Here is a 14,877-nt window from a genome sequence, read left to right on the forward strand (position 1 = left end):
GATAACATCTCTTAGGATTTAATGTATTGGAATAGCTAAAAGTAAATACCTGAAACTATCAAACTCCAACCCAGTAGTCTGGATTCCTGAAGACGATTGTATAACAACGTAGCTTACAAGGGGTGACAGTGTGATTGTGAAAACCTTGTGGATCACACTCCCTTTATCTAGTGTATGGATGGATGAATAGAAAAATGGGGACAAAAACTAAATGAAAAATAGGGTGGGATGGGGGGGTGTTTTGGGTGTTCTTTTTTGCTTTCATTTTTAATTTTTATTCTGATTCTTTCTGATGTAAGGAAAATGTTCAGAAATAGATTGTGGTGATGAATGCATAACTACATGATCGTAATGTGAACAGTTGATTGTATACCATGGATGATTGTATGGTATGTGAACATATTTCAATAAAACTGAATTTAATTAAAAAAATTAAGGAGACAAGAATATATGACACAGGACTTTGGGAGGAGATGTCAGTTTGGAGTGTTCAGGATAGACTTCTCTGTGGTGAGGTCACTGGGAGGACAGGTGGGCTTGGGTAAGGGGGGACAAACGGAACCGTGAGGCTGGTCTGGTGGGAGCAGGGGTTTTGTCCAGGGAACTTGTAGGAACTACATTGGGTGGGAGTTGAAGGTGCCACACCAAGGGAAAGACCTGGCACCAAGGGAGCCAAAGAGGCTTAGATTTTATTCTCTGTGCAATTTCAAGTCTCCTTTTGTTGCGACTCACGCAGGGTCCTTTAGTGGTGGCCTGGTACCCGCAGACCCTGCTTTTGCAGCAGTGTGCGCTGGGGGAAACCCACAGGGAGCGGCGAGTGTCCGCTGGTGGGAGCTTCGTCTTAGCACTTGGGCCATGATCTGCTTTTCTTATTGAGCCTTTGAAAAAGGAGTCTGTTTCCTAAAGAATAATCTGGAGTTGTTAAATAGGGCTCTTTCCTAGGACAAAAAGGGTGGTGGTGGGGCGGGGGGGGGGGCGGGGCAGAGGATTTGAAAAATGAACACCACAAAACTAGCTTCTCTGAACTCCTTTATTCACCCGTGATCTCTTAATGCAGGAATGGGGGGTGGCATCTGAGCTGCTCATTTCTGTTTAATGGCATTCAGGCTGAATGGTAAAGGACTTCTGTCCTCCACACCTTTCTGAGAGGGAGCAGGGAGGATGGATTTACAGGTGACTGACTTTCTTTCATGAGCACAGGAACTGGGGAGAAACAGAAGTAAGCCTGTCTTTTGTTGGCAGTTAAAATAAACCTTTGTCCTGCCCCTTAAGAGTTAGGCAGGATTTAGAAGGAAGACAATTCATTTCTTATTCCTCCTTGGATTCTTCTTTTTCTTTTTCTTACTTTTCTACCAAGCAGCTAAGTAATTAGGAGCAATGAACTGAAATCTGTCCACAGCTCCAAATTCTTTGGAGGAAAGATAGCTGTATGTAAGATGCTGTTATCTGCCATGGCAATTGACAGTATTTTTCTTGCAAAACTAGTACAAACTGGTTTGGAATAGAACACAAGACACAAGTTGGAAATGAACAAAGATGTAATGACCAAAAGGGAGTGGTGTTTAGGTATGAAGGAAATGTATATTAAGCCGAGGCTGGATTAAGTGTCGGGTGCCAAATTTAAAATAATTATGGTAACTGAGAAAGATTTAAAAATACCATTAGGATGGCGATAAAATATGAAAAGGCCTATTAGATTCATCAAAGCATCATCTGTTACATTAAATTAATGTTATTATTTTAAACATTTTTAATTTTACAGTTTTGCTTGTATTTCATTTGCAACTTTCTTTTAGTTTTATAGTCCTATAAGAGAAATAAGCAAGGAGACTTACCTGGTTTTATGTTGGAGCATGTTTAAGAAACATTATAGTACAAACAACTAAGGCCAGAATAGGGTTCTGTGAGAAGTGGATCCCCCCCCCCCCCAATAAAGGCTCCTTATGTTACTCAAGTTTGAAAATACTAGTATGGTATGAATACTACTGGATCTCAGAAAACCTTACCTCAAGCACTGGTTTATTAATTGTTTTATATTGGTGAAAATCCATACTTCAAAACCTCTTTTTCTATGAATTTGTGTAATAAAAGCTACCTCATAGGATTTCACAGAGTAGTTGTGGGGATGGATAAAGTATATGAAGGCACAACTTTATAAACTGTTACATGCCATGTGAGAAATGTGTATGTGATTCACCATTATTATAGCCTCTATATAAACCATATCACAACATTTTCAACTGAAATAGAAGAGCCTAAATAGTTTGTGGATGGCGGAAAGAGAGCTCAAAGACTGTGTGAAGTTGGCTGGCATCATTAAGACATTGGGAAGGTTCACAGAAATCGGAGAAGGACAAATCTTGCACCACGAAAGTGTTTTCTTCCTCTTTACTTTCAACTTCTAGACTATCAGGTTAACTGAGAAGTTCATGATTGAGTTGTAAGAAGTCAATAATGTAATTCTTAGAGGTCACCATGAAGTTCATGATGCCCTCTTGGTCCAGAGGTTGCCTTAAGACTCTATGCACCCCAAGCTCATGTGTGGATATTTTTGTGCTCCTTACAACCCATTGGAAATCTTCAGTCCACACTCATTCAAAGTAAAAGCCGATGTGTTGTTGTGAGTCTCCAAATTAGATTGCCTATTCCTTGGACGCTTCCTTGACTTATCCTAACCCATAAGCATCTTTCTGTTAGTTTTAGACTTTCATGATACAATCTAACTCTTGATTTTGTATGAACCTCTATTTATTTCTAGTTGTCAGATGTTAAGGCTTACCAGGGCTGAAATAATTTTCTCCATTTCATTCATACTCTGCACAATGTTGAGTGAAGTACAGATGCTTACTTAAGACAGCGATTTCAATTCCATTGGGATGACTTCACCAGGGACAAACAGGATGTAAATTTCCTCTGTCAAGCTAGCAACTTCTATAAGAACAATGAGTTTTAAAGAGCTGTTTAAGGGTAGGGGGCTTAGAAGAAAGGGCCTGTGGAGAATATAGGTATCCTTTAGGGGTCCCCAAAGTCATTATAATGGGGACATAGTTTTTGTCATGAAATTTCTTTTCTCATAATATCTGAGAAACTGAAGAAGTAAAAAGGAGACTTTAGGTACGGATTGATGGGGTAATGGAGATAAGGGGATACAAGGATAGATGGGCATAGTATCACATGAGGTTGGTCAGTTCCACAAGATGCAGATGCATACTGATTTATTTGCACATGGGGAAGGAAAAGAAACGTGAACAATTTATATAGTGGTAGATGAGTGATTTTATCATTTCTGAGGTTTGGACAGGAGTAGGAAACCCAAAAATTTGTTTTATATCTCCCCAAAGTGACTGCAAAATCACCAATCCTGGAAGTCCTACTGTTTGTATCAAGAGGACTGATAGAATTTTTCTGGCCTTGTAGTAATAGTTCTCGGTTTGGATAATCTCAGGTTACACCTAGACCACATGGTATGAAATAACTTGGAGAACTGCTTAAAATACCACTACCACAATATAAAGAAGACACAACAGGAAACCAAGAGAAGAATTTTCTTTTTAATTATTCCTTCATATTCAAACTTCACAAACAGTGTGAACTTGTACAATACCTCGGAAAGTGAAACTTACAAAAAAAGTGCTGGTAACATTTAAAAAAAAAACAACAAAAACCCCAAAAAACAAACATCATTCTTAGCAACATCAATTACTCTTCCACACAAAACAGAAACCTTGTAAAATTTATTTTCGTATTTTTAAGGCGTAATACTTCTGTATAAAGTATATGCAAGAGATAAAACTTCACAGTATTCCAAAATGTCACAATAATAATAATAATATAATAGTATAATGAAGCGCTACAGTTAATTTTTCTTTTTTTTTTTGAATGTTTTTTTTTTTAATCCTGTTTAAATAACAAATACAAGTCACAGGTAAATATACGTGAGAAAAATACGAGGCTAATATTAAATGGCAGGTAAGGATACTGTCACTGTAAGAAAAAACTGGCAGGATGTGTGTATTTAGTCTATATTTTAAAGCACTTGATAGAAAGGCGTATGCAAGGTTTTTTCAAAAAACAACTTTTTTGTTTGTTGTTTGATAAACTGACAACAATTGAAGAGTATAATATGAGAAAAAAAAAGGAACAAACTCCCTCTCAAAACTATTGACCTGCTCATCCCAAACCACGTATATATTGATGGTTGTATGTATTTTTGTATACATGTGTTTATGACTATATGGTACACAGATTGATACAAGCAGTGTTCCATGCCCACCTGCAATGATTGGAGGGTATAGTCTCTGCAGTCATTCAGCCCGAGTTCCTTTTGGGAAATTATTCTTTCAACTTAAAGCTCTCTCTTTCCTTGCCTCTCCCTTTTTCCAAACTCTTCCCCAATTCCCGAGTCTTCGGTCTGAAAAGACAGTCTGGTTAGAAAAGTTGCCCTCCATTCAAAATTCATTGGGAAATGGAAACTGTATAAACAGTGACATATACACAGACACTGAAAATACCATTTGGACAATGAATATATTTGTGCATGTGTGTGCGTGTGTGTGCATTTAAGTATTCTAGGTTTGAATATACATTGTGTGTGTATGCATATGTGTGTGTGTGTGTGTGTGTGTGTGTGTACGTAGTAGCAATTGCAAAAAAGGGACCATATTCCTTCCATACTAAGATACAATGTGATAAGAAACATTTCTGTGCCAGGAATAGGGGTTCTTCGAATCTTATCACAACACTGTGGAGGGAAAAACAGGAAGTAGGTTCACCTTTCAGCAGCCACCACGGTAAACTTCATTGTGAACACACATGTCCACAGACCTCTGGTCTGTGGGCATAAGTATGTTAACAGCTAGCCATTCAGCCAACAGGTAACAGAAAGACAGCAGATAGCAAAACACATCAATAAGGTGCTCAAAGGAAAAAGTGGCACCCCACTCCTCGAATGGGTGACCACATTAAGGTGCTTTAAAAAGTTTTTTTTTTTTTAGTTTTATCTCAAATGGTTAAAAGGAGTACTGATTGCACATGGTAGTTCTGAGTCAGGCCAAGGGTTTTGAGATCTCTGACATCTTCCATTGAAAAGGGCTTTCACTGTAGTTGTTTTGTTCAGTTTGTTGTGGGTCACTTGAGTTTCAAAATTTTTAATAGTCAAAAACTGAATCAAATGAACATGACTAAAAGAAATAACTGATGAAATGGTATAGAACATTACTGCATTTCCATTGGATCAAGATGGTTTCGCCCATTTTTCCCTCTTTCACTAACACTGTTCCTTTTTCTTTGTTACAATCCATTCCTTGTGAACATACAGAGATGACCAAAGTCACTGCAAGTGGCTGTTTTTATTTTTTGTGATCTGTTTCAAGAGTCCAACCTTGTTTCCTCTGCTGCTGTTTGTGTAGCATCTGGTTTTGTAATGAACAGCTGGTTTTGTAATGAGCATCTGGTTTTGTAATGAGCATCTGATTTTATGTGCATGTGTGTATATATGCACATATACACACGTATACATGTATAATATATACACTATATATGTGGATATATATAGGATGTGTGTATACATTTATACATAATATAGTGTATATTGTTTCAACTGGAGATAAACTGAACTGGGTTCAGACACTAGCACATGTTTATCTTATCTTTCCCCTGCTCCCTCTGTATATTTTAAACAGTCTGGAGCTTTTATTTATTTTTTAAAGTGCATTTTCAATGCAGAATAACTGTAATCCACTGATTTCTTTGAAAACATTTTTGATGAGAAAATCTGACTGACAGTTCTCAGCCCCAAGTAAGAGAAACCTGGGTTTGGTCATGCCAAGGGCTGATGTGGCAGTGCCAGGCTTGTGCCTGAGTGATTACTGGGCATTCTGGACTCCGGGCACCTTAGCAGCAGCAGCAGCAGCAGCACCTTTATAAGAAGGTGGAGATAGAAAAGAAAGAAGGAAGGAGCGCTCAGATGAGGAAGGGTGGGTTTGCTGTGTGTTTTATATATCAGAATTGTTGACTTCGTGATGGATTTGTGCAGTCCCTGCTCGGCTTCAGCTAAGAGATGCCATCTAGTCTCCTCCCACCAACTGACACTACCTCCCCCACGGTCCCCACCTCCTCAAGCGTCACCCATGTGTCCCTACTCCCAAAGCTGACTTCTGTGTGTCAGTTTCCTGTGGGTATGTGAGTGCCAGCATCTTGTCGGAATAAGGCACCAGAGAAATCAAAATGTCACAAAAAGATGCAAAACCCTATTTCAAAGAGCCTCTCCCATGGTTCCATTAAAATATTGCATGTGATACCATTCATGTGTGTGTATTTAAAGTGTGTCAAATGCAGTCTCTGAAAGGAACTCGAGGCCCTTCAGCACCAGAGATCTTTAGGAATGCACCCTTTGTCTAAACACACCCGCTCCCCACCCCCCACCCCCATGCCCACCCCACGCCACACGCAAAAGCACCAAATCGGGAGAACACGGCTGCTTACCGTTGTTCGCCTCATTATGTTTGATAAAATCAAAGTCTATGAAATAGAATCTTCAGAAATTGCTCTCAAATCAAATGGGTTCAGGCTGACATATCTGGTTACTCGCTGCTCTAAATTTTCAAAGAGCATCGTGAAGGGGTTGAAATGTCTGTGTTTAATGTTTAGGGGAATGTGCTAACCAAAAATCACTTCTCAAAGGATGCCCAGGTCCTCCAGTAACACTTCAACCCCCCTCATGTTTTCTAACATTGTAAAAAGGAAGAGGTTCATCTAAATATAAAAGGGAAAAATGAAGGCACATGATTTTATTCGGTCCCACAATCCTTAAGAAAAATGGTATTTTGAAAGTGTTTGTGTGTGTGTGTGTGTGTGTGTGTGTGTGCACGCATGTAAAATGGAAGTCTAAGGGGCCATTGGGGGCAGTAGTCCAAGGGAAGCTGGGAAAAGAGAAGAAGAAAGAAGAGGCAGAGAGAAGAAAGGAGAAAGGAGGAAATGGAGGCCTCTCTTCAGCTTTCTGTCATTGACGTCTCAAGATTTGGCTGCTTTAGGGTCCAGAATGGAATTCGGTTGTCTTGGTCTAGAAAGTGCCCCAGTTAAATATCTCCAGTTAATCATGTTACAGCTTTTGGTGTTTCCCTTTTCCCTTCCCTCCAGCCAAATGATTTTTTAAAAAAATATCACAGTTTTTTCTTAAAAATTATTTTTTCAATGTTGAAAAAATATGGAAAAGCTATTGGACAGCCTCAGGGTGCTTTGCCTCTCCGTCTTCACAGTGAGCAGATAGATGGACAAGCCACAGAGTCAAGGACGAGGTGGGCAAGGTCCCTTGTGCTGGACGGTCACTTGCCCTACCTCCCTGAGGGCTGGGGGTGCCTTCACAGATCCCTGTGTCCCTCAACTTCCCCCCACACCCCATGGCTAGTGGGCTGCTGAGAAGGGCAAAGCCATTCTAGAGGGCGATGGCAGGAGTGTCTTAAAAGCAGAGCGTGAGGGAGACGTGGGCTCTCTCAGCAGCCTCACCGCAGGCTGGGACAGCGTGGTTGCCCTCTGAAAGCATGAACTCCCACTCACGGTTTACTTCATGAGCCCTCACCTCTCAGGCTCACCACCTTTAAGCCTCTTCCAGCATTAGAGTTGGCCCCCAGTCCCTAAGAAGGCAATGATCCAAGACAGAGAGGCAAAGCAAACAGGCTGTGTCTTACAAAAAGGGGCTATGGACAGGGGGAGGTTCAGAAACAATTTAACTTTGGTTTTTCCAACTTCGTCAAACCATAAAAAATTAAAGCAGGGCTTCGGTGGCTTCGATCATCTGACGGATGTTATATTTTTTCTCATTTGGCAAGGCTAAGGCGGGGGGGGAAGAGAAAAGGGGGTTTCCCATAATCGGTCGAAGACACAGGGGTGGTAAAATGCTTCCCACTATACTATACTCACAGTCCAGTGTTTTTGACATTTCATAAATAGCTTTTTTTTTCTCTAAAAAAAGAATAAAACAAGAACATCCCTTTACCTCACTCATCTGAAACAAAATAAACAGCAGTGGGTACAACTTCTTCTTGTAACAATTACAAAAACAACAATATAATCCCAACTTTTAACACGCATCTTGAATCAGTTTTTTTTTTTTTTTTTTTTTTTTCTTTTTTAAACCTCAAAACTGCAGCATATCCTTAAGGGCAAACTTTTCGATTAGTTTTTTTCTTTTTTTTTTTTTTAAATAATGTCTTCACCAAAAAAAACAGTCTTGTACCAAGAAAAATGCATTCAAAAATAGAAAATATTACACAACAAAAATATGTATCCTTCCTTTCCAAAAAAGATTCTTCACAAAAAAATGTAGAAAAAATTCCAACAATTATTTTCCTCTCCTAAACATTAACTTTCAGTCTAGGGCACAATTATTTATTGATTTAAATGCCTGTTTTTGCATAAAAACATGGAAGATGCAAACAATTACTGTATTAGGATTGTGAAGTTACAGCCGCTCCCACCCCTACTCCAGGAACAAAAACAAACCCCGAAAAACCCAGCAAACATTCCACAAATGGTACAGCCAGTTGGTGAGGAAAACTATCACTGTCTTTCCTTTCACTGTGCGTTTGGATGGATGAACTGGCTCTGTTGGTGTCTGGGGATGTTGGTTGGATTTCAAAAGCTTCTTTAGCATTTCCTGATGCCCTGATGGGCTGTTTGCAGTCTTCCGCACTGAGGGGCCATCTGCTGCAAACCCTCATGGGGAAGAGAAACATGTGAGGGTGGCACTCGGGCAATTGGACGGTGATGCGTCCACCTGGGTACTGTATGCATACCTCTGTACTTTCTCAAGCATAGCACATCATTGATTTTTTGTTTTTTAAAACTCAAAATGGAGCTCAAGCAAAGGATAAAAAGATAATGGAGAGCTCCAGTGGTATGAGGAAAGCTGGAGTTATCTCCTCCATCATCCTCTCCCACATTCAACCTGCTTGGGCATCAACTTTAAAATGACCAGACCTCAGATCTCAAGGGAATGCCCTATGCCACCTCTTCCCCTGTGAGCCAGGCTTCTTTTTTATGTTCAGCATCATGGCTTAAAATATATATTTTTTCTTATTTGATGCTATTTATCTTTCATGTGGGATGTATTCTGTATGTGTATACAGAACACAAAGATTTTTTTTTTCATAGCTTTTTTTTTTCTGGTTACTTATTTGGTTGCTGGTTTTTTCCTCATGGTTTTTGTTTTGTTTTGTCTTTGATTTTTAAAACAGTGAAATGTGTCCAATTTTATTTCCAGTGCATTAAACAAATTTAAATTAAACAAGAAATAAAACTTATCCCCCCCATACTTCTAAAGGAAATGACTGATAAAAAGTACAGTATAATAAAATCAGGCATTGCCCAAAATAACATGATGTGCAACCTCAATTATATCAAAGAAAAACAAACAGCGAAACACGTTATAGGAGCATGAAGGAGCCAAAAACCATATCATCTCAATTATAGTAAGATTGGCAAGCACTGGTTAAAAAGTAGGTAAGGCTACTCTTAGATTTCTAACTCAACATGGTTTAACCACTGTTCTTCTGTCTTTTCCTTCAACTCTTAATATTTTACTTACTAGTTCTTATATCTTTAAAATGAACAAATTCGTTTTTATATTTTTGGTCTACAGTAGAATTACATATTAATAATATAATAAAAGATATTTCATCAACGGTTTGGTACTGTATCCATGTGGGGAAAATAGAAAAAAATTACTCACAGAGACATTGCAAACAATCTATTTTTATAAAAGAAACACCCCAAAATTATAGAAATTATAAACAGGGCAACAGTTTAAACAAAAAACTGGTGCAAAAAGATATATTTTGGATAATACAAACTCCTGACAAGCTATGCCCTAGAATTGCAGCCTCTAAACATTTTCCGTAATTTCCACCTTTCCATAGGGTAACTCAAAATTCAAATGGAAATGGAAACAAAATGAAAATAAAGCTGACAAGTAGCTGGAGCCAGATAAAACTTTCAAGTTGTCTTAGTTGACTGGTCAAGACCAGGTAGACAGCATTCAAGAAACTGGCTGGCCACAGGGGAGCTGCTGATGGTATTTGTTTTTAATTTTGGAGGAGTTCCCAGCCCACTGATAAAGAGAGAAACCAAGGAACCAAATTATTTGTATGGTAATGTATAATATATGAGATGAAATTGAATTCAGGTAGAGAGGTCATGGTAGTGAGGTGGGAAAGAGGAGAGAGAAGAAATAAACTTTGGGCACTACTCACCCCTTGTTTTCTTTAACACATAGGTTTCCTTCTCTTTCTGAAGCAGCCTTTAGTATTAGCTACAGGCCCTGATGTCCTCTGAGCAAATAGTGTCGGCACAGCCCTCTGCATGACATCCATGCTTATTGGCCTTCGTAGGTGGTGGGGGGCTCCCTCCCCCACTTTGATGAAGCACAGTGGGCGTGGGAAGTTGAAATGCCAGAGACCCCTTTCCATTACTTTCCTGACCTGATGTTAATTCATATCGATGGTTCAGTGTGAAAGTAATTAAGAGAAAGAATTGGTAAAAGTCAACCTTGGAAATCAACAAGTGCGAAGTTTCCTTCCAGGAAGAAAAAAGAAGAAGAAGAGAAGGAAAGGAATGGCATCAGTTAGAAAATACTGCTTTTGGTTTCTTTAACTTTGAGCTGTCCTTGGTTTTTCTCTCACTCAGTTGCTCCAGTTTATAGTAAGAGTTTAGAATCTAGTGCAAATATCATCAAATCACAGCATTCCAGGAGCAATATCCTATCCCTCATCCTAAGTGAATACTATCCCTTCAGACCTCCTCAGAGACTGGAGGCAGTGGTCTGGAAAAGCATAACTGAACAAATTATTAATCTAGTACTCGCTACAACAAGAAAGGCACTATCACAACAGATCAGCTTCTAAGCATTTTCCTTGCCATTGGCATGGACATTCTAACCACTCCAGCAATCAAAACAAAGCCTAGACCATGGCTTCTTCAACACTTGAATTCACTGGCCAGTAATCTGATTCCCTGACCCCCACTGGCCACTGTTGGCTCTGATCATGCCCAGCACTGATCGACACTGTGCACATTCTGCCCCATGTTTCAATCAGTGGTTTCTAAATGATTAAGCTCACGTCTCTTCCATGGAAGTTTCTTTCTCTCCATCAGTCCTCCAGGTTCTGATTCTATCAAAGACTAGTTTACAGTGTCAAGTACTACTGGTGTCTTTTTCCTATTTGTTAAACCTCTGACCAAACCCTGTGCCATAAAGAGTATAGCAGTTGCCCTAATAACAATGTCTCCTGTAAATACCACTGTGAACAGAATGAAAACCAGAGTGTCATCCCTTGATCACCAAAGCATATCCTTGGAGCCTGTTTATTACTTTTTGTTTCAGAGAGAGGACGCTGGGGTCTGGAAACTAAAATCTTTGGTGACAGAACTGGGGTGGGTATGCACAAGGTTCAAGGAAGAAGTTATTTCCCAAAGCTTCAAGAGAAGTATCCTAGGACAGTTAACATGAAAATATTTTAAAAGGTCAATTATTTCTTTCTATAAATTTGGTTTTGTCCGACCAATGTCCTCTTAGTGCTTACCCAGAACACTTCTCTAAGTACAACGTTGAAAACTCTGAATTAGAGTTTCTTACTTAAAATGGAGTCATGGCATAATACTTTGAGTGCTTAAGGGAATCACTTATTTTAGCTCTGAAAGCTCTAAATGGAGTTTTTCTGACTAGCAAGGCTGACAACTTCCTTCAAAAATTTTTACCTTGGGGTAGTCGACTTGGACAGATTCTAAGGAGGAGAGAGAAAGAGACAGGTATCAGAGCTGTAATCCTAGGAAAGAGGCCTCAACAGAGAGTTTTCCAGATTGATGCTCCTACATGTGATAATGTTCAGAAATATCCAACATGAGCCCTTCATATGAGTTTTGAACCTTTCTGACTGAATTAGATATTCAAAGCTGTCACCCTGGATTCAGAGTGTCCTTCAGCATCTTCGCCTTTTGTTATTAAGTCCCACCCAGTCTATTGCTTTTCCTGTGGTGCAAGATTTCTTTATTAATATTTACTAAAGAGCTGTCAACCTCTGATTACTTCTAAGACTAAAAAAGGCAATAAAAATAAAGCCAAAAAAATAAAAATTAGAAAAAAAAGAACTTCAAAACTAAACTCTGAGGCACTGTTAAGATCTTCTGCTTAATAAAGGATAGTCTGTGACAGAGCAGCCAGGGGGTTCTGATCAATCCTCCTAACCTTCCTCCCATTTCAAAGGTGGCCTAGCTTGTTTCAGAATAAACCTTTCACCTCACTGGTTTTCAGTGTTTATTGCACTGTTCCCTTAACTGTCATCTTAAAGGACTTAACCACATGCATGGCCTTCCTCTTTGGATAGCCTGATCTAGGTTTCACCCAGGGATGGAAAAAAGCATGCCCAGGCTGACAGGATATCTCCAATATGAACAAGGCTATGTTTGTTTTTTTCAAAAGGAGGACATACCACTGACCCCTGCCCTACAGGAATGTGCACCAGCAAGGGGCTCTGTAGTGTAGGTCAAGGTGAAGACTTTCTCATCACATCAGTGGGCTTCTGTACAATCCCAATTTACTGAAAGCTTAGTTGGAAACAGTATTGGGCAAACTCCTCCTTAAATGTGCTCAATATGCTGTGCTAACCCAGATTCTTCTTAACAAGGAAACAGGTCCTATCAACATGACAGTTTCTAAGCCTGATCAAGAGTTGGCAAAGATTCCACAGACTCCTACCAACCCCTCTAAGACTAACCCTCCATTTTGGTGGCACTCTTCATGTCATAGCCTGCTTCTTTCTTTCCCATACCTCACACACTCTCTCCTGGCACAAGTAAATACATTTCAGTAGTGCAATGCAGTGCAGTCATAATTAGTGCAAAAAAAAAAAAAAAAAAAAAAAAAAAAAGAAAGAAAGAAAGAAAAAACCCTATTACAGACCCAAAGCACAATCCTAAACAGCTCTTACTAAAGGTTACCAGTGTCACAAAAGTGGGAAATTCAGTTTTCACCTCACACTTCTGTGAGTTATTTCTTTTGTTGCCCCTGTGTGTTTCGGCTAAAGGAGAGAAACAACTAGCATGCACCTATGTATTATTCTGTAAAAGGTTAAGTTGATAGGCAAAAAATAAAGGGGAGTATTCATGTTGAAATCTGGGGTAGTATTTAGAAGAGGAAAATAGCTATTTAATGCAAAGGTCAGTAGTGGTTTTTATTTAAGGGTTTTCATCACGTCAAATGGCTCCAATGCTAAGGGGAATGGGTACAGAAAAGATAAAGCTTTCCTGCTTCCCAAAAGACGGTCCTAAATTTAACAGTGCTGGGTTCTCATTTTTGAATAGTGCAATCAGTTATCCCTCCAGGGCTATGGGCAGCAACCACCTTAAATAACATAGATAGATATACTAGGAACGTTCACTTTTCTACAGTGATCACCTTCTCCCGTGCTCACTCCTCTCCATTCATTTTTTTTTCTTACTACACATAAATACACATATACTTGTACATACACAGAAATTCTCAAGGCCCCTCTCAGAATGACAGATCGAAAGCTGGTACAAATAGCTCAATGACAAACTCACACAAAAGTACAATTATTAAATAAAGTGAATTATTACAACAAATTAAGAGTGCATTGTACCACTTGGTTATTCTTTAAGAAAAAACATTCATTGGTAGGCTATCTTATGGAGCTTACTTCTTGCTTAAGATTAATCTAAAATAGTTTGGGATGTGGCAGTATTGAGCAACTCTGGAGAAACACTTTGCATTTGATAATTCTCAGGTATCTGTCCTCTTCAGTTTTTCTGGTTTACCACTATTCAAATGTAAAAACTGCTTGCATGCTCACATCCACACATATGTGCTGGAAATCTCTGGGAAAGCAATATGTAGTTTAGAATAGATTATAGAAACAAAGGAATTTGGAATTGTGGGGTCAGCACACTCGAATTACTTGTAACATAAAGTTACCATAGATTTTCTCTATAATACCTTGCCTTTGTCATGATAAGAACTACCAAGAGACCCTGCTTTCATTCATTCTGAAAACCACAATTCCTTGAACATAGTGCAAAAACATTTTAAATTAGATATATGAAAATTACCCTTTAATATCTGTCTCAATAGGCCCCTTAGAAAACTGAGGTTCAAATCAGTGGGATTAAGGAAGAAGTTAAACTGCTGGAAATACCTTTGAGAAATTTCTCCTACAAATCTACAGTTGGTTCCAAATCAAGGTTTGCCCCAAGGAGAGCAGGAGCAGAGTAACTGGCCTTGTTGTTCAAAGATCCTTCTAGCTATGAACATACACAAAGCACTTCATACTATGGCTAACCTTTTATATTAAAAATTTGAACCATTATTTTATTTTCAGTTATCTCTCTGCCTACTCCTCTGTGCCCTGAAAGGCAGAATTAACGGTAGAAGTAGTCAGGGGGCGGGTATATACAATTCTCTACAAGCGTATGATAGCATTAAGAGCAGACTTTATTCACAAAGGAGTGGGATTATCTTAATTATTATTTCTTATAAATTTTATAGTGAGAGGTTGGGCAAACACCAAGGGGGTTGAGTGGTGCTTAATTTTCTCTGGTACCTTGAGAACTGGCTTTAGGATCCAGAACTGTATAAAATTTAGTCCCATCACATTGTCCTCATTCGTTCCCTGCTCCCCCTCTTTACTTTTCCTGCATTTATTTAATGGAAATTTCAATTAATTTAAAGATGGAGCTAAAAATGTAAATCACAGCACGAGGGATTATAAACGGTTGTCAGGTTGTCTGTAAATAGAGTTGAAAACCGTATGCTTTCAAATGAAGTACTACAATTTCCTTTTTTTTAAAGTTTCTAATCTGGTTTTCCCT

This window comes from Choloepus didactylus, chromosome 1, assembly GCF_015220235.1.
Source record: "Choloepus didactylus isolate mChoDid1 chromosome 1, mChoDid1.pri, whole genome shotgun sequence".
Taxonomy (NCBI): Eukaryota; Metazoa; Chordata; class Mammalia; order Pilosa; family Megalonychidae; genus Choloepus; species Choloepus didactylus.